The following is a 20,876-nucleotide window of genomic DNA, read 5'->3' on the forward strand; positions in this document are numbered from 1 at the left end:
TTGGAAACATTTTGTAATTGCATGCATGCAAATGATTTTCTACATACACAGTTGTACATAGGGCACACTTTTTTGGTATTTAGTTATATATGTATGTATGTATGCATGGCTATTGATCAATATCCTCTGCATATTCCTGCCATCTACTATTGGGTCCAGATGTTTGTAGCTTGTTTTTCTTCGAAGAAGTTTGAGCCACAAGACCGGTTGTGATTCCACCCTTGATCCACAATGCACCAGCACCCAGGTTCCAGCTTTGATTGTTTTCTTCTGCCATCGGGCTCAGATGTTTGGAAATGCTGCTCCAAGAACAATGTATTCCACTCAGGTCTCTTCCTTTCGGCTACTCGCCACTCTAACTCGGCAATGAAAACACTATTCCTGTGCCGCCAGGAGCTTCTCATTGCAATGCTAAGACTTCGGAGCTGACGTAACCGAACGTTAGTCTTCAATATACCATGCTAACTGACTGTAGCGGTTTTGAAATCCCATTGCTTTGGCCGACTTTTGGAGATTGCTCCTAAGGCAAGGGTATGCAATATATATCCTATCAATTCTTCACTAGGTGTGCCCAGGTATGGCCAGCACAGTGTGTGCAATTTGTGTCTCACACCAGACCATGAAAAGACCTGCTGTGATGCCTGACATGCTTTTTGCTGCAAGAAGATCTTCCAACAACAGGAAGAAAGGAGGTGGGACCACAAAATGCAGCGGCTAGCCTTGACTTGTCGTAAATACCCTATATCTTCAGGCCCAAATTGCCTTGCGCTGAGGAGGAAGAAACTGGGCCCTCAGTCCATGTCCGACTTTAGGGCGGTGTGGCCAGTTAAGCTGCACCAGGCAGGGTGGGGGGCTGGTTTATAAATATCTTATGTGTTTAAAAGCACATGCTGCAGAGTTCCTTGTATGTCCAGCAGTTTTCAGACAACAATAGAAATGTCAATATAACTCTGATGATTAATGTACTCCATACTCCATCCACTCCCATCGCCCCCGTACCCTCTCTCCCTAACACCAACCCGCATGACGACAACACGGAGCCCTGCATGAACACTAACCCTCCCCCTCACCCGCACGCTAAGTCCCTGGTCATCCACCCATCCATGACTTCCACCCTCAGCACTAATACTCATCCCACGCTAGACGAGATTATGTCCTTCCTCCTACAACTCAAAGAAGAAATTCACACCATCAAGGAAGACATGCACACCATCAAAGAGTTGCTCACCTCACCCCCTAGATTCGCCTCACGCACCACCGCCCCCCCTCTCGACCTGCTACCCTCTCGTCCCGACGACGCTCCTAAGCCACGTCCCTCACATCGGACCGCGATCCAGGCCCACATTCGCAACAAGCATAACAGCCGCACTCACTGGACCGCGATCCCCGCCCACAATCGCAACAACCGCCCCCGTCGTACATGCAACCCTCTCTCGGACCTCGACACCCTCTCCCTCCTCCGCTCCTACGACCAGGCTCCCCTAAACCTCACAACTGCCTCGCACTTCCCCATCCCCACAATACACTCAAATCCCCGTAGATCCTCCACTCTCAACAACAGAACATCCGTCCCAAATAACCTTAGAAAAGTCCCCCTCTCTCTAGTACCCTCATCCTCTCCAGACACACCCCGTCTCAAATGCACTCTCCTAAACTGCAGATCGGCTTCTAAACACTCCTCCGACATCGCTGATCTCATCCTAAGACTGGACCTTGACCTTATCATCCTGACTGAAACATGGTTAACCGAATCCTCTACACCTATAATGGACATTCTGGTTCCCCCTAACTACCACATCATTAGGCTTGACAGGTCTGGCAAGATAGGTGGCGGAATCGCATGCATATACAGGAACAGCCTTTCTGTTCTGACAGTTTCCGTGCCACCCCTAACCTCCCCAACTTCCTACGAATACATCTGCCTCGATATCATCAGTGATGGAAAACCAATATGCTCTCTCCATGGCATTTACCACCCTCCCAGAGACCACCTCATCTTCGCCCAACAAATGATGGACCTGATTTCAACCAACGCAGGACGACAGCTCACCCAAATATACCTGGGTGACTTCAACCTCCATTGGAACGATCTTAACGATGCAGTGGTAAATAGTCTTAAAAGCTTCCTCAGCGCACTGGACCTCACACAATTGTGTAACAGCCCGACCCACAAGAAAGGCTCTATCCTCGACCTTATCATCGCCAAAGAGGGCACTACTCAACTTGAGACTATTCAACCCTGTGACTGGTCAGACCATCATATTGTTACATTTCACATCAATGAAAAAGTCAAACTCAAGTCGGTTCAACCCACCAGAACTAAAGTCTGGAAAAGAGACCTGAAAAATCTCAACCCATCATCCTTACCCCCGAACAGTCGCAACCTCCTACTCCCCCCTACTGACGTTACAGATGTCCAATCCCTGACTGACCACTATCTTAGCGCCGTGACCTCAATAATTAATGAGGCTGCTCCCATGCAGCTAAAAAGAGTCTCCGCTAAAATCTCCAATCCATGGTACGACGGGAGTCTCAATGAAGATAGACGAGCCATGAGATTGGCAGAGCGCACCTGGAGGACAGCTCCCTCTGCACTACACCTGAAAACCCTGAAGAAAAAGAGAAACGCCTACTTCAGGAAAATAAAACGATCAAAAGCAAACTTCTTCAGCCTCCAGCTCGACCAAGCAAAAAATCGCCCTAGAAAACTCTTTGAGTTAATCAGAACACAAGCCAAGGAACAACCCCAACCTCTCAGTACCTTGCACGAAGCACCCTCCTGTGAAGAATTCGCCACTTTCTTTACCCAAAAAACTGACAACATAAAGAATGATCTCCGCGATGACGCAAGACTCCTCAACACACTCAACTGCATAACACCCACCGAACCTAAAAACAATGCAACATGGTCAACCTTTGAAACCTACTCCGAAGAAGAAATAGGCAAATTGCTCAACACCTTGAAACCTTCCAATCACCTCACGGATCCCCTCCCTGCTAACGCTGTCAAAGATTTCATCCCACTGCTCCTTCCTCTTTGGACTAAAATCATCAACAGCTCGCTCCAAGAAGGAACCATCCCTGACTCCCTCAAAGTTGGACAAGTCACACCTTTGCTAAAGAAACCTACTGCCGACCCGTCCGACCTAAACAACTACCGTCCCATTACCAATATTCCCACTCTCGCCAAACTACTGGAAAAATGCGTTCAACTACAACTGACTAAACACATCGACCTGTTTGATCTCCTCAACCCGCATCAATCAGGCTTCCGGGCAGGACACAGCACTGAAACTGCTATGACTCACATAATTGACGACGCCCTTCAAATCCTAGATCAAGGTGATACCTGCCTCCTCATCCTGCTTGATCTCTCTTCGGCATTCGACACTGTCAAACACGAGAAATTACTCGATCTTCTGAGCACAAGAATGGGTCTTTCTGGGACTGTTCTCAAGTGGTTCACCTCCTTTTTACACAACAGGTCGCAGAAATTCAAGAGTAACAACCTGATGTCCTCTCCAATACCTGTGTCGTTAGGCGTCCCCCAAGGATCTTCCCTATCACCAACCCTGTTCAACCTAGTTATGGAACCTCTCACCACCTTGCTTCAAGCATCCAATGTACTTTTTCACATGTACGCAGATGACACCCAACTATATCTCAAATTACAATCCCCCAACGACATTTTACTACTGAACTCTACGATTAGAAGCACCCAATCCTGGCTTGCTGATAATCATCTCAAACTCAATGCTCTGAAAACAGAATTCCTGCTGATCGCACCTCCCGCGAAGATCCCCATCACGCAAACCTGGCTTAAACAGTTAACGGCACTCAATGTCCAACCCATCATAGTGGACTCAGCGAAATCTTTAGGCATAACCCTCGACTCCAACCTTAACATGCAGCATCATATCAGCAAAGCCACTAAGGGAGCGAACTTCCAAATCAATACATTGAGGAAACTTAAACCCTTTCTACCAGCCAAAGACTTCCAAACTGCAGTACAAGCTTTAGTAATCCCACGAATTGATTACGGCAGCATCGCACTCTGCGGTCTTCCGTTAACCAGCACTGCACCCCTAAGAGCCTCTCTAAACGCTGCAGCGAGACTCATCACTGGATCAAAAAAACACTCGCACATCACACCTGATCTGAAAATGCTGGACTGGCTGCCTTTTGAAGCCAGAATACATCTGAAAATCGCCTGCATGACACACAAGGCGGTACACCTGAGCTCGCCCGGCTACCTCACTCAGAAGCTGTCAATCTCTGGCGGCTCTAGAAACACTAGAGGCACAAACAATCTTCTACTAAAACCTCGAAGATTCCGGAAGGTAAAAACCTATAAACGCTCTTTCTCAGGAATGGCACCCAGGATCTGGAACTCACTCCCTCCTGAAACCAGGCTCATCTCCTCCTTCACACTCTTTAAGAAAGAAGTAAAAGCTATTTTTATGGCCAAATACACTTGACCTATTAGCCTGGATTTGGAAAGACCCTACTCTGACCTGTATTACTTTGTTCGATCTCTATGTCTATGTATTTCACCTTGAGCCATTTTGTGTTGGAGTAACACCGCGATTATGTATTTCACCTGAATTATTGTCGCTACTAACTATCTACGCACACATTTAATTCGCTGTTCGAACTCTATGAATATGTATCTTACCTGTATGATTGATGCCACTGACTATCTATGCACACATTTAACTGTTATACTTGCACTATTGTTTGCCGTACCACTTATGTGTAACCCCACTTTCTTGCTGGCATTGTATGATTGATGCCACTGACTATCTATGCACACATTTAACTGTTATACTTGCACTATTGTTTGCTGTACCACTTATGTGTAACCCCACTTTCTTGCTGGCATTCCCAGCCGTGTAAAGCGCTCTGATATCTGCAAAGATCCTGTTCGCGCTATATAAAACTTTCAAAATAAATAAAAATAAATAAATAAATGTTCCTCCTGGAGAGGAATCGGAGTTAAGTGTCAGTTTTGACTCATCATAAATGAGCTCAGAGGGTTAATATGCCTGCTGCAAGCAACCTGTACCATGCAGAGCACAGAACTGAATTTTATATGGATATCTCGGTGAGTTACTGCCTGTGCCACAGAGATCCTTTTGTTACTTGCAGTTGATAAATAACAGTCCTTCTGTAGCACAATGACCTTTGAACGTCATCAGAGAGCTGCATGGTATAGGTTATAAAATAGGTTTTTTTCTGTCTTTCTTTATCCTAATGTTGCTAAATAAGGGTTGTTTGGGGGTAGAAACACATTTTTATTAATAAAGCCAACCCCACGCAGTATGATTTAAATCCAGAGTTTGTGCTTCTCCAGGCCCAACTTACGTAAAATATACTCTCTACAAGTTTGGATGACATGTGGCTCCTACACATTTGTAATCCTCAATCTCTTATGTAGCATTTCCTATATACTGATTTACACATGTATTTATTTTTTCTGTATAATGTGTGTGATGGAAAGTGCTCTGACACCCTACATACACTGGTATGAGTAGGTCTATAAAACAAATGAAATGCATGTGAGAGGGTTTATGGAGAGATGAGCAGCCCTGTTAGAAGGGTGATAGTGAAGAAAGGATGTAAGGGTAGGGGAGAAAGGCCGGAGACCATCTTCTCAGAGGCTTCCAACACCAAGGAGGAGGAATTCCAAGAGCATGCAATGAAATAAAAGCCAGTCCTGGCCATAAGACTAGGTCAACTTCCCGCACCTTGACAGTACCACAAGTTCAACCAGGCCAGTCTCAAACCCCATAAAAGCCCAAATATGGAGGCAGCGCACTGCTCTCTCGGAGTCCAGCTTTGCCCCTCCTGAGTCGATCCGAAAAGAGCAGAAACCTTTTAATTTGGTTCTTCAAACCGGTATATCGTGGAATCAGGAGACTGGGTCACTGCCTGCCAAAGCCCCATCAAAGGGTATCGTGTTGCGCCACTCTTTCACACTGCTTTGACCTCTAGAACCCAACACACTCTGCGATAAAATCGTTCACCAGAAGCTGATCTGACTCCAGCTTCGAAACAACGTTGAAACCCGCTCGATGTGGAGATCGGAGACCATGAGATGTCGATGTGCAAAAAACTATCCAAGGTCCTTGTCGCAAAACAGGAAAAATTGTTTAGTCATCCAGACACAGGCAAACTTCTTGCCAAGCCTTCAGCTCCAGAACTTATGTGGATCCCCCAAACACTAAGTTTGGCCTGTGAAGATGAACCACACCCTCAAAAGGTCAGTGACTGAGCACCTTGTCCACCAGCATTTTCACCCTTACCTTCAATTCCTCCTCCACCACCACCACCACTACGCCCATTCTCCCCTCACTCGACCCATTGAACACGGTGTATTGAAGTGGCTGAGTCGGTATTATAAAAAATAAAGATCTTTATTTAAGTGCCATTTAACTACCCACTGGAGCACAATAAACAACATCCATCTCTGATCAACTCCAAACACTTCTCCTGTGTTCTCCGCACATCGCAATTCCATCAGTACATCCCATAATGCGTCAAGGTATTCCAAGTTACATCATAGCAACCATGGTATTGGTAGAATGGTTCCATAACAAAACATTGCACGAAACATAACTTTATTAAACAGTTACCACACACTGATTCTAGGAGCCTCTATTCCCTTCAGGCTCTGGGAGCAAGAAGACCGTGAGGGGACTAAATAGCTAACCTCCAGACTTTCCCCCAGATCCCCAAAGAGGATACCAATCCCTGACTCTACCCGATCAAGGCCTCACCACACGACGATACTACAGTCCACCATGTGGTAATGCAGCAAACCACCAAATACCATCAAGTAAAAATATACATGGTGCAGGAGGAATTTTTAGTCTAGATCCTCTCCAACACTGTCCGCTTAAACAGAATGCTTAGGTCGACCACCGAACAACTTTAAAGAGCCATAAAGTCAAAGGTGGTCACACTAAGGGTCGAGAAAAGAATTTAAACTGGCCCCTGATAACCCCAAATGTATATTATAGGCCCGTTGCCCATGACGCGTTAGTTGTGCATGCCAGTCATAAGAGGGAGTCCACACAGGCAACCGGCGATGGTTTGCCACCTGATAAGAAGTCCAGGCACAAAGACACAGCAAGAACGTTTCTAGCACTTGGAGAATCCACACATTGATGTATTGCCATTTCTGTGGGTTTCCTAGCTCCTATCCCAGGCTGTCTGGTACCACTGGGAAGAAATGGAGTATCTGGCCCAGAGCCACACAGGAAACCGCGACAGGAGTTAGTTGTAGAGTGCAAAACCATCAGCAATGCTAATATCAGATGTACCCATGACCTGGCAGATACTGCTGCTGGAGAGATTAACACCGTCCTCCTCCTCTGTGGGCATGCCAGGCTCAGAATATTATGGTTCCGACCTGAGGTGCTCCAGCACCTTGTGAATGCCCCTTTTGATGGTGTGCAGGTGTTTGGCCCCCATGTAGACCAGATGCTTGAAAACAATCACAGAGGGCACCAACAACACAAGCTACCCTTTCAGGATCCCCCAGCAAACCAGGACCGTCCAACAGGGGCCTGCAGAGGCAATGGCCATGTCAGAGGTGGCTGAGCCAGAAGTACTTCTGCCAGCAATTGGTGATTCACCAACCTGCCCCCCCCCCCAAATCACATACCACATGACATATGGCAGAAGGAAACTGATGTACTTCTTTTGTCAATGAAGTCCTCACTTCAGATCAGTGAGTACTCTCCATTCTGCAAGAAAGATACTGCCTCTAATTCCTCACTTTCCCACCCAACATGCCATCCCGCTGCCTGTTCAAACTCAGACCACCTCCAGCTCCTAGAGGAAGAGGTTCAAGCTCTCCTCGCAAAGGGTGTATTCCGTCTCTCTTCATCCACAAAAAGGATGCCCTCCTGCAGCCGATCCTAGATCTCCCCCATGGAAGAGGTTCATCCTCTCCAAACACTTTCATGTGGTCAGCCTGCAGATGCCATTCCACTGCTCTGCTAAGCAACTTCATGTCTGCCCTGGATCTGAAACCCCGTAGTTCCACATTGCAATCCACCCAGCGCATCACCAGTACCTGTGTGTTGTGATAGGTGGCCAGCAATGCCAGTTCAGAGTTTTGCGATACGGGCTTAGTACGGCTCTGAGGGGGTTAACGAAGTGCCTAGAGGTAGTAGCACATATGTGCAGAAAGAATGCCATGCATATCTTTCCATACTTGGACGATTGGCTAATAAAGAGTAGCAGCAAATGTCCGTGCCTGCAGGCTCATTCAGCGATGTCTGGACTTCCCAGGCTAGGGTTGATACCCCAATGAGCAGTGGGAGAGGGCATTCTGACAGCTGCTCCCTCTTTTTCAGACACAACATCCCATCACTATTCGAAATGTGATGAAACTATTGGTGTCTCCAGGAGTGTCACTCAAGGCATTGGGCACAGGGGCATTGGGAGGATCCAGTGTTAGTAATGACCAGGGCTCAGCACGCTCTGCTATCTTGCTCTGTAGACCCTTTCTAGACCCCTTCTGCAGGTGATAGTCATCAAAAACCAGTGCACCTAAGTAGGTTAACAGACATAAAGTACATCCCAGTGGTGTAACAGGCCCTCAAGCTGCAGGGGGCACCCTCAGCACAGTACTCTGGTCAGAGAGCTCCTGATAAAACCTGAGCTGGGGTCCTTCCATGCACCTTGCAGGGGCGCAGCCTCAAATTTCGTTACACCTCTGGTACATCCAGAAGCAGGTGGAACACAGTTGCCCTCCCCCCCCCCCCCCCCCCCCTCCCTCCCTCAGAATCTGTCTTCATAGCTAAGGGGATTTGGCACTGGGCAGCAAGCAACAACATTTACCTTTCCGGGCAGCACCTTCTTGGCATGGTGAACAACTTTGCAGATCTGCTCAGCAGAATACATCAACAAGTGGGAACTCCACCCACCCCAGTCCTTCACAGGTGCTTTCGGCGGCATGTGACTGACCATTGATCTGTTCACCACTCCCGAACATGCAGAATGCTAAAACGTAGCCTGCAGGCACCCGGACCTTATGGCCAATACACTATGGATGACCTGGTCAGGGATATTGTGCTGCTCTTTTCCGCCTCAGGTCAGCTGTCCATGACCATGATTCTTGTCGTACCAGCTTGTGCAAGACAGCCATGGTATTCACTGCTCCTAGCAATGTCACTCAGTCCTCCCATGAATCTCCCGCTGAGGCCAGACCTTCTCACTCGGCATCAGGGTAGCCCAGACAGCTGAACATTGTGATCCGACACCTGAGTTCTTAGAGTTTGGTTACCTCAAACTTCCAGAGGAATGCATGCTTATCCTGCAAGAGGCACACAAACCCACCCTTCACCCCTTTTAGGCAGCTATGTGGAAGAGGTTTATGCACTATTGTATTTCAAAGCAGCTATACCCCTTTATGGTTTATGTGGAAGAGATTGTCTGCTACCTCCTACACCTATGCCAGGCAGGCCTTGCCTACACTTTCATACTTGTACACTTGACCTTTGCACCAGCCCAAATTTCTGATAAAGGTTGTTGCCCGTCTTCTTCTCGCAACCAGAGCCTGGAGCGAAAAGGGCCTTTCACACTGGATGCTAAGATGGAGCTCATGTATTATATTGATAGCATTGTCAACTTTTTGTAGTCTTTGCCAAGCTCTAAACCAGGCATTGAGAGTTGGATCGTCGAGTGCATACAGCCATGCATGCACTCACTGGGCAAAGCTATCCTAAGACCGCTCTTTCAAACATCAGCATCATCTGCTCGCTAGCCACAGCTTTGGGCAGAAACTGCTTTGCACTCTATTCAGATCATGTGTTTTCTATCGCCCAACATGCTACTTATCCTGTGACCATCAGTTCCTAGTATGTAGTGCTGTAGATTAATATGCACCCACTCTCCTTCCTGAAGCCAGTAATAACCAAAGATGCTGGTCATTTTCACTCCCCGTACAATGCGTAGCACACCATGTCTTTGTGTCTTTGACACGGCCTTTTACTTCGACTATTCATACCATTCAGTGGAAATCAATCGGAATTAGTGTGCAGGTTCACTGTGGGCCAAGGGTGGAGTTTCAACAGGTCTTGTGACTCAAATATTTTCTAAGACAAACAAGTTGCAAACACCCGGCCCAACACTAGATGGTATGAGTATGCTGAGCATGTGAACCCAAAGCACTAGGAACAGGCCGTTACATGGTAACATTTTAATTATTTTTTTATCTATCTATCCATCTATCTATCTATCTATCTATCTATCTATCTATCTATCTATCTATCTATCTATCTATCCATCCATCCATCCATCCATCCATCCATCCATCCATCCATCCATCCATCCATCCATCCATCCATCCATCCATCCATCCATCCATCCATCCATCCATCCATCCATCCATCCATCCATCCATCCATCCATCCATCCATCCATCCATCCATCCATCCATCCATCCATCCATCCATCCATCCATCCATCCATCCATCCATCCATCCATATATATTTAATCATGTTTGTGTGCCTTTATTGAACAAAGTGCAGTGGTATAGAAAGTCATTTCACAGGGGTCTGTGTCAGTTCCCTGGGCAATACGAATTTCATCATAATAATGACAGTCCTCAAATCACTCTGCATAGCTTATCATTGTCAGGGCTACTCTGTTGAAAAATATGCTGGGGACTCCAAAGAATGTTTTTGCTTGTATGCATTAAACCAGAAAGCTGGAGTCTGACTCAAATTTTAAGGTCTGAGAAGCTTTATTAAAAACTTTTAAAAGTTGAGGCGCGTGTAATGGTACCACAAGTAACTGTTTTCAAGCTGCTATTATCTTGTGCAGTGTGGAAGTTTTAATTGGGTAAAAACTGTGATTTAGCAAACTTTGAAACTTTGGAGGAAGCCACGGTAGGCTCACTGCCTGCCCTAAGTGGGAAGCAATGCTTATTGGTCCAAGTCCATCTGAAAAGATAGATGGCTTCTGGGTGCCTTCTGCTTACCCTTATGCTGTGGTTTCAAGGACTGAGACCACTATTTCCCTATGCCATCTTGTACACCAGGAACTCCTAATTTTTAGCTCCCACCTGTGAGAGCGCAGGTGCATGCTGTTTCACTTGTGAGATATTGTGTACTAAAAGGGGCTTGTAGCCCGCCCATTGCTTACCATTCATTGGCTTCATTGTCACTCTTCTTTGCTGCCTCCTAACTAGCCAGTGCACGTCTGCTTGACTTCCTCTTCTTTCGTGTGGAGCATGGACCAACTACTGATCGATTTAGTTTGGTCCGTGTCCATCCGCTGTCCATACACTGTTCGCGCTGTGATTTTTGTACACTTTTCTTTATTTTGAAGTGCCCAGCCTTGACCACATTGTAGAGCTTTTTGCTTTTTTCTTTTGTTTTACATGTCAGTTCCCTTCCGTTGTACCTCCCTTTCCATGCTCCATTAGTGCTGATGAATCACTCTGGATGCAATGTGTTAATTCTTCCATTTGGTGTAAAACCAACTTTTCAAATTAGATTTTTTTCAATAAAGTTGATTTGAAATTTGCATTTACATTGTGCAGCAGCTGATTTTATTTTCCGAATCAATTTGCTGTAAGATGCAGGGTTTCAAATTGTCTTCTTTCTGGTTTGCAGAGACGGTTTTTAGCTGCCAATTGTCAGAAATATTATCTCTAATTTACTGAGGGCCTTGTTTGGGTCGTGTTAATTCAGCACTCATGGAGTCAGCAAAACTGGAGATCCGTTTGACTTCAGGAGTAAGGGAATAACATGTGTTAGGGTTTGAAATCTTTTATCATATGGAATTCCAGAGAGAATTTGAGTTGGAATTATCGATTATCCTCCGCAGCGTCCCCTGGGGGTTTTAACTGCCTTTAGGTGTCTAAATCTCCAAAGAAACATACCAGGCCTGCAGTGTTTCTGTAGGCTAAGTCATTTTCAGTGGACCAGGGATCCTGCCACGGGCCCAACCGCAAATTCTAGGTTAATCGTATTGAAGTTCTTGGAGTGGTATTTGCTTTTATCTGTTTCAGTCATTACCCTACCTGACCAGCTTCATTCAGCCATTGGCTTGAGACTTGTTATCACAGCCCAGAGGATTCATTCTCTCTCACCTGTTCTGTTGGGAGTATCTTTTTGCCTTTAATGAGGTGCTTGCATTGAAGTGCATGAGAGGCTAATGTGAAACTATAGCCCCTGAGTCTGCCCCTTAATGCCCCTTCCACTTTCCTGTGTCAGCCACTGCTTCCTCCCTGCCGCCTCCCTTTCGTTCCTCCCTCTTGCCTCTCACTTTCCAGGGTGTATCGCTCTTCAGTTCTGTCTTCCATGCAGACTTGTTGTATCACTCCTTGTTCCCACCTCCCATCTTTCCCTCCTGGTGGCTTCTCTTTAGTCCCATTAGGACAGCAGGGGGCGGTTTTAGGCCTTTGCTCTTACCATCATACTCCTTTTTCATAGAAACAAAAGGCAGTATGTAGGGAAGGCTGCCTTACCTTCATTATAATCCTATGTCAAATAGAGCCCTTCATTGTAGTCCTTTATTTGATTCTAAGTGACTATAGCCAAGGCTTCTTTGCCACCTAATCTTCCTTTCCATAGAAACCACCTAAAACAGACATTAATTAAGGTAAGGGAGCCTTCCATATAGATTGTCTTTTGTTTGTTACATATGTCCGGCTTTTATGTGCATTGCTTTATTTCCATGTTAGCATTTTAACCACCGACCTATTGGCTTTGACCACCCTTGTTTACTTAATTGGGCCCTACTCCACATACTCGAGCACCTTCCTCGTCCGTCCTCTTTTCCTCCTTTCTCCAATTTTCCTTTTTACCTTAATTTTTTTCTGTTCACTATTCTGTTTTCTTTTTATTCACTTATTTTTCGAATCAGTTGTTTTGAAAGAGATGTGTTAAGAGCACGTGATTCGAAAAAAAAAGTGATTTCCTCCAGAGAGCACTGAGATTATGGAATGGATGGGGTTTGACAGCGGTTTCCTGGTTCCCCTGTGGAAAGTATGTGGCTGTGGAGATTAGATTTCTGCGGTCGGGTTGCGGTGGGGGTGCTGCCCTCCCCCGCCCTCTTTGCCACAGTGCATCCTGCTTGAACCGCCGCAGGCCCTTGAACCGCAGCCAAAGCAGAGTGTAATTAAGTACAAATTGTAGGAGAAAGTGTGACCAGAGAAGGCAGCTGATGGGAGTGTCTTTAAAAACTGCAGACTCTGCCTGCTGCAACAGTAGGAGATAAGGCCCTGTGACTCTTCCTTGCCTGGCAGCCAATAGTGTTCAGCAGTTTTGGGACAATCACTGCCTCAAATTGTAAATATGTTATGTAAAATAATCCGTGGAATGCGCTGTGACCTATGATATGTTCTCACCATGCTGCCCATCATCCTCGCCCTCGCATCATGTTTTCTGTAATCTGGTTCCAGCCAAACTCCAAACATAAGCCCAGCATAGGCCGCTAGGAAAGTAGACTTCTTGGGACTTTCCTCTCCCTCTCTTCTCTGCTCTTTCCTCTCCCTCTCTTCTCTGCTCTTTCCTTCTCTCTCAGCTGTCCTTAATATTCTAATAAGACATTGGCTTGGGGTACAGTCTAACATGTATATCACCGGCCTGTAAACATGACATCATCACCCAAGCTTGACCAGTACCCTGCAACTGTAAAGCGAATGTACCTATATGGAGAACTCAATAAAATACTTTGAAATAAAAACAAAATAAAAAAAATGTACTCTCCACAGGACCTTATCTTTGAGCTGCTCCTGGTGGGGAAAAAAATGTTCTCTGTAAACTATGTGACTACTTAGATCAAGGTGTGCGCTGTATTAAATGTTTAAAACAAAATAATACAATTTCTAGGGCATCCGCAATTAATCGCATTCCTGAGAATAACCACCTCTCCAAAGATAGAAAGGCAACCAGGTTTAGCAACAAGTCTGTGTAAATTCATGACTCGCTTGTGATCTTGGAGCTTCCTTCTATGCTCTTATATCATCCTGTACTTTGCTTCCTCTTGGTGTAGCTTTTTGCTGATGTAGCCGGTTGCCGCAACCTCTGGCCGTACTGCCGAACCACAGCTCCATAGCTTAGGATTGCCTCTTTACTTGGTACCTCTGAGCTCCTTATCGTTGTTCTGCATGGTGAGAGTCGGGACATCTCTGGCAGGCCTTCCTCCGACAAAACTGCAAATTCATGTTGTTGGGGCATTCTTGTGGGTAGAGTAGGCGATGCCAGATTCTATGGAGATCGCGTGGAGGCTGAAGGTAGCTTGGCTCCCTCCTGGAGGAGGCATCTCAAGTCTGGAGTGGCACAGTGGGTGAAAAACGATGGGTTAAAATGCCAGGATACCCTCCTGGAAGATTGTGTGCTTCACAAATTAACATAATACAACACATAACATTTGCTCAGGGTTTAGGCTATTGGCAAGCACTGCTACCATCACCTTTTTGTGTGTTTGTTGTATTTTATGGCTCAAAACTTGAGATCCGCTGATGCTCATTTCAGGAAAGAGGTTTATCAAATAAACAAATATTGTGTCAGAGCAAGACTGCCTGGCTCTTATATTGAAAAACCCTGCGATTCCTCAGCAGAGCATTGGTTGGCCCTGAACTGCCGCCCATCTGAACAAGCATTGGCAAAGCCAGTAGGTCTTGCCTATGTGAGAGCTATTGGCTTAGCATGGCTAAAAGTTAGTGGCGTAGAGTGGTGTGGTATAGCACAGAGTAGAGTGAACTAGAGCGATGTAGATTAGATTGGAATAGAGTGGCGTAGAGCAGTGTGGCCTAGAGTGGGGTGGAATAGAGTGGTGTTGAGAGGAGTAGAGTGCAGTGGGGTGGATTGGAGTAGAACAGATTGGAGTGACCGAGTGAAGTGGTATTCAGTAGAGAGGCATAGAGTGGAGTGGTGTAGACTGGGGTGGGATGGAGTGCAGCGGTAGAAAGTAGAGTACCTTGGAGTGGAATTGTGTGGAGTGGCATGGAATAGAGTGCCTTAGAGTGGCACTGTGTGGAGTGGAGTAGTGCAGAGTAGAGGGACGTTGTTTAGTACAGTTGTGGGTGTAAGTAACTAAAGCGTCAACGGGGGACGTTGGAAAGGGTGAAAGCAGCCTAAATAAGAAACGTTTTGCCTGTGTTAAAAGAGGGAAAGCACATTGCACATCTATGAATAATACTGAAACGCTTTAAAAATGTTTAAAAGCGAGTTGCAAAAAGACGAGAAAGGACGCATATACTGGGTCCATGCTCAAGGGGCGAGCTAACACAAGAAATGAAGGGAAGCCCTAGGAAGCTAAGCAGTCGAAATAGCAAATGAGTGACAAAGAAAAACTCCTATGGTATGGGTGGGGTTTGTAAGCCCACTGAACAGTAAACCATACGTATCGCAACACAGCGCATACGCTGTCGGGGTGAGACCCTAAAAGTGACACGCCCTTAAAACTGCTTCTTTTCCCACAATATGCAGGTTTGCACATACCCAGACAAAGGTGTACTGCTGCATATTACAGCAGTCTTCAATTTTCATAGCGTTGTAAATGATGGCTGGCCCTATTAGCCCACTCATTCATTCCCTGCGTAGCGATGGAATGCGCTGTTGCCCGCAGTGACGTTGATGCCACAGGAACATTCATCGACTGCACTATCTCGAAGCTGTATTTACTGGTACAAGTGACTGCTGTTAAGATGTCTAATTGGCTTAAGGCTCTCGGGCAACGATTAGTGTGTTTATAATCTGCAGGTCAAGGGTTTAATTATCGTAAAACACCCCCCACCCCTCCCAAGGCTTACAACTGGAAACCGTGGAACCCAACTTTAGCAACTTCTACTGTTTGTACCTCCAAATAATGCATACAAATATAAAAGCAGGTATAAATCAAATACATTCACAAATGAGCAATCTTTTATTTCATACACAAATTAAAAATATAAATTGTAATGAGTCGATTGGAGCTTTTCAAAATGTGGCTTTATTGTTTGAAAGACAGATGTATGTTAGGCTCCAACATATCACATTGTCTTTTTTCCCTCCAACTGCATGCTTTCTTTGGTCAGTTCATAACCGTGCTGCCATTCAGGCCCCCTTCCTTCTACGTTCGATTCTCTTAACTCCTCTTAAGCTAAGGATACCAACTTCCTTTTTATCCTCCAATTTCAATGCCTTCCTATTTACAGAGTATTTATAAAATGGCAGGTTTAAAGTTTTCTCTTGTATGTATATACACTTTAATAGCATATTCCTTTTATTTCATTTTCTAAACAGTTGTAGACCCCTGAAGTAGGTTTTTATAGACCTTAGGTTTAGACCAGCTCTTTGCTTCAGTGTTTAACTTGTGCACTAGAGATTTGACACCTGCTATGATAGTTCAGCTGGTTGTGCTCCTGCTGTAAAGATGTGCTTGTAAAGTAAAGGGCATACATTTAAATCACTGCAGACCTATCTCAATATGAAGTTCCTCATAGGTTGATGAGGTGAATACCACTAGGTTCAGAAGTAATTAACACCGTTAATAATTTCCCACCCAAAAAAAGCAACACTTTTTGCTTTGTGCTACATACAGTCTTAATTAGTACAATTCTACATATCAAGTTAAAGACACTCCTGGCCTGAAGAGCGAATTGAAGCATATCTGCTGTAATGTTATTATAAAATGTCTATGGAAATAGTTTTTCTGAGAACTTAAGAAATCAGAACAGGTTCCTACCTGCTTCTCTCGTCAGCCTCCTAGCCAGGGTGTGAGATGTAGGTGACAGTGTTTCTCAAGTAAGGGTGATGTTTTAAGCCCACATCTCAGGGGTTGCAAACCCCAGAGATGTCATGCTCCCCTTAGACACCCAGATTAGTGCATGACCGCCTGCAGTCTTGGTTTGAAAGCTGGAGGTTATGGTAGGTCTTGGTTGCAGCAGCTTGACTGCTTGATGCTCCAACACAGCCATATTGGGGGGATAGACATGGGGGCAGAGAGTTTGCGGCAAACAAATATAAACATGCAACCAGGTTCTAAAGGAGGCCATCTTAGTAAAGTATTTGAGAACATCAAATGACAATACGGATATTTATATGGCGCATTAAGTACCTTCGTAACTAGAGGTAGGCAACCAAACAAATTAAGGAGGATAACCGAATCTGTGCAAAGAGTCTTCTCTGGCTTTAAGAGGCGAAGCATAATCCGAGCCTTGAAAATATTTCCCATACAAATTATGAAAAAAACATCATGTTATAAAAAAATGTTGGTGTCAGAATTCAAAAAGGCGTGTTTCTTTAACACATGAAGTGTTTCGCCTTAGTACATCAGATTATATCTCTGCATTGAGAATTATGTATTGAAAGTTATAGTTATTAAACTTGAACTGATAAATGTTCCTGTGTCCGCCATGATGACAAAGCCATTAGTGATCTAAAAGGCAAATCATTTGTCATGTGTACCTTGTATGTTGCCGGATTTGTATTGTACACGGAGCAGCATTATAGTTTATTAAATCAGACACAAGGTTTTTGTACAGTGCACTTCCTCAACTCATGTATTTGAAGACTCTCAGATATGTTATCATCAACAATAAGGAGGTGTGATGAAATCCTGTATTTGCCTAAAATCACACAATTTGGTCAAGCAGAGATGGCTTCATTGATACCAGATTTTCCAGTTTCACTCTGTGCAATTCAGCCACTAGACTGGTATCTCTTTTTGACATAAAAAATGAATGCTTTGTGCTTAACTCATGAAGGATGAGTTTGTAGCGTGGGTGACAGGCAGATTCTACATTTTATTTTTGAGGAAAAGTGGAGGACTGTGCCCTCGCGTTTTGTCAGAAATGATCCGAAAATGAAATACAGACGTTCTTTGAAAGTTTTATGTGCGTAGTTTTTATTTCATGTTAAATCTGTGGATAAAGAACAGCTGACACGTGTTTCGCCCTGGTGGCCTATAGGCCGTGGGCTTTTTCAAGGCAAGGGTCTGGTGTTGGCGTAGGTCAAGATCATGATTCTGTTAGAAAGCTGTATCTCGTCTCTGCGGTCCTGGAACAAAACATTTATCCACTACATTTTATTTTTGGCAGCTTTGCACACCTCAAACCTTACTCAAGAACATACAAGCACTTCTCAGGAGATGCCGACTTCGTTACACTTGTTTTGGGCACAGGTAGATTTGCTGGGATTCACAGGATGCTGAGCCGAGACCGGGATTCAAACCTGGTTCCCCATGTTGCATAGTTTACATCTGTAGCCAGTAAGCCACATAGCCTCCTATGAAAGCGCAGCTTGTTTTGGGCTCGAGGTTCCAAAACTACCTCGGGCTGAGCCAGGCATCTGGCTCAAGCTTGCCGTGGCTCGCCCACCTCTAGTCGTACCTTAATCTTGGGGACTGTAAAAAACAAAAAAAGACAAACACTGGAAATCAAGGGTTCAAGATGATAATTTTAGGGAGGCAATTAAAGAAACCAAAAACATGTGTACTACGGCAGGTTACTAGTGCAGTGTTAAATTTCACAGTCTTGCACTGAAAATAGGTGCACGCACAACCTAGCATTGCACTGAGCTTGCAGCAATCTAGTGTCTGGGTAGGAGCCATGGCTGTGTTAACCACTCTTAATACTTTTCCTTCTCTGATAAATGTTGTATATCAGACTGTAACTGTATACGACATCCACAGTTAAGGGAACATCCCCTGTTTGTTGTATGGACACTTTTATATGCAATCCGTAGCAGTGATGGTACAAACAGAAGAGCCTCCGGGCGCTGTGTGGCTGCCTTGAAGCGGTCCTGATCTTAGATGTTTTTTTTATGTTGCTGATTCTTTGTGCATTATTATTAATAATTTTATTATTTGTTATTACTGTATCATCACTGCACTCCAAATGAATGCTTTTATTCATCTTGGCTAATTAGAGAGAATTTGCTCACACCACGTGAGAGAGATACACCAGTATTTTTCCATAGAGTAGATGTGACTTGCTCCTGGCTTCTAAATTTCTGAGGGACCTACTTGGGGAAGAAAGGCTGAATCTAGATCTGGAATTGGGAACATTGCATGCACAGTAGGACGGGGAGAGACTGTTGCAGGCACATGGAAAGAAGCACCAAGAGAGAGCGACATTAGCACTAGAATAATGAAAGGAGGCATCCAAGGGGAAACCAGGAGAGCCTGAAGCATGCCCTGGGAAAGACTCCCTGACTTTCATACTAGGACTTGGAGACTTTGCCACTCGCCATAACTGAAACACAACATGTTCTGTCCTATTCGGATTCGCTGGATGCTGGTAAGAACTAACGTCTTACGCAGCCTCGTGATCCACAAACACAGGCAACAGTCTGCTTACCAGATAAATAACGAATACTGCTCTTTAAAAAATACCATGCAATATGACAACCAGTCAGCTAGTTAGATAGCCCATTGAATCATGAAAGGGTGTCTTTCCTCCATGCCTGTTGCTAGACTGGCTAGACAGACTGACTTGATGTAGGCACTGCGTATACTGCACAGGTTCTGCTTCATGTGCAGTGTAGTTATTCTGTTCCAAATTATTTGTGAGTCTCCACTCTAACTTAGACACCAGCCTGAGTTTGGCTGGGGTGTTCATTCTGCCTGGTAGTCCCAAACCCAGACAGCCGCAGGCAGGCTGCACTTGGTGTCATCAAGTAAGATGCCCTCATGCCTGTAAGGCAGTGATTTTACCGTGCCGTACCAAAGGCATTCTTGGTAGGGGTGGTTTGTGCCAATCATAGTTCTGGCAAAAACTTAGCGAACCTTGCAATTTTGCCTGGCTTTGCCACTTGATGCACAAAAATTCTGCAAACATTTATAGTGTGACAAAGTTGAAATTGGGATACTTTACGACCTTGCGATGGGTGAACATCAGGAACTTTGCATGTCTCTATTTCTAGTCTGAGACGGGCAGTCCTCCCCCGAAGAAATGTGGACAGGGGCGATTTCTGTGTTAGGTCTGCCCCCCTCTGAAATTCATACATCTTTTCTTGGAAAAAAAAGTATTAAATACAGTGATTATTTAGCGTTACAATATGATCGTATCTCTCAATAAATGAATGTATTCAAGTCTGGGATGTCTGTTCCAGGTTCCCAGTCTTGCGCTGAACAAGGAGCCGGAAGCCAGGCAGTATATCAACTTTCTACAATGTGACCCATAATACAGGGCTTACCTTTCTAAAGCCCTACCGTGCCATGGGAGTCTTTGTGATATCCTCTGTAGGCCAGTGATGCTGCTGGTGTCGGGCATTGCAGGCTGCATCCCTGCGTGAGCACAGACGTCTGTCATTCACAGGCATAGATCCTACCCTTCCCCATTCGTCCCAGGCTAGGCCTGGATGCGAGCGCAGATCTGAGATTTGGTCATGAGAAATGTTAATGCTAAGCTTGTATTAGGTATCAATTGCTGAGACGCCTGGTGGTGCTAACCTCCTCCACTATAACACCCAAAGCTGTGGCTGTAGGTCATTGGTCCCTTTAAAAGTGGAGCTACTGTATTGGTTCCCCACCGAACTAGATCCAAGAGAGCGCTTAGTAAACCGTGACAGAGCAAACAATGAGATCTAGCCTGTTCATTGACGAACACAGAGCGAGCATTGGTACCTGATGTGCTTTGCATAGCGCCAAGCATGCCAGTAAATATACCTCGTGGCACTAAGCGGAGAAAGTGAATAGTGCTTGAAATTGCTTGAGTATGTTAAGCGCGCAAATATCTGGCGTGCAGGGCTTTTGCTCACTGGTGAAGTTGATCCAATTATCCTCAGCTTTTGAGAGTCAAGCACAAGGGGAAAATCTGTGCATATACTGTCCCGGTTTGTGGAATACTAGGAACTGCCCTAAACCATTAAATGCTATGAGTAGAGACGCCTAGAATATGGCACGCATACTTGATGCTAATTAA

At 45.1% G+C, this 20,876-nt stretch overlaps 1 protein-coding gene across 2 annotated transcripts in view; it reads left to right on the forward strand.

Annotated features, from left to right (window-relative positions):
- Window positions 1-20,876, forward strand: part of NTHL1 (nth like DNA glycosylase 1) — a 135,798-nt gene that overhangs the window by 97,890 nt on the left and 17,032 nt on the right. The window lies entirely within an intron of this gene.

The sequence above is a fragment of the Lissotriton vulgaris genome, chromosome 10, assembly GCF_964263255.1.
Source record: "Lissotriton vulgaris chromosome 10, aLisVul1.2, whole genome shotgun sequence".
Classification (NCBI taxonomy): Eukaryota; Metazoa; Chordata; class Amphibia; order Caudata; family Salamandridae; genus Lissotriton; species Lissotriton vulgaris.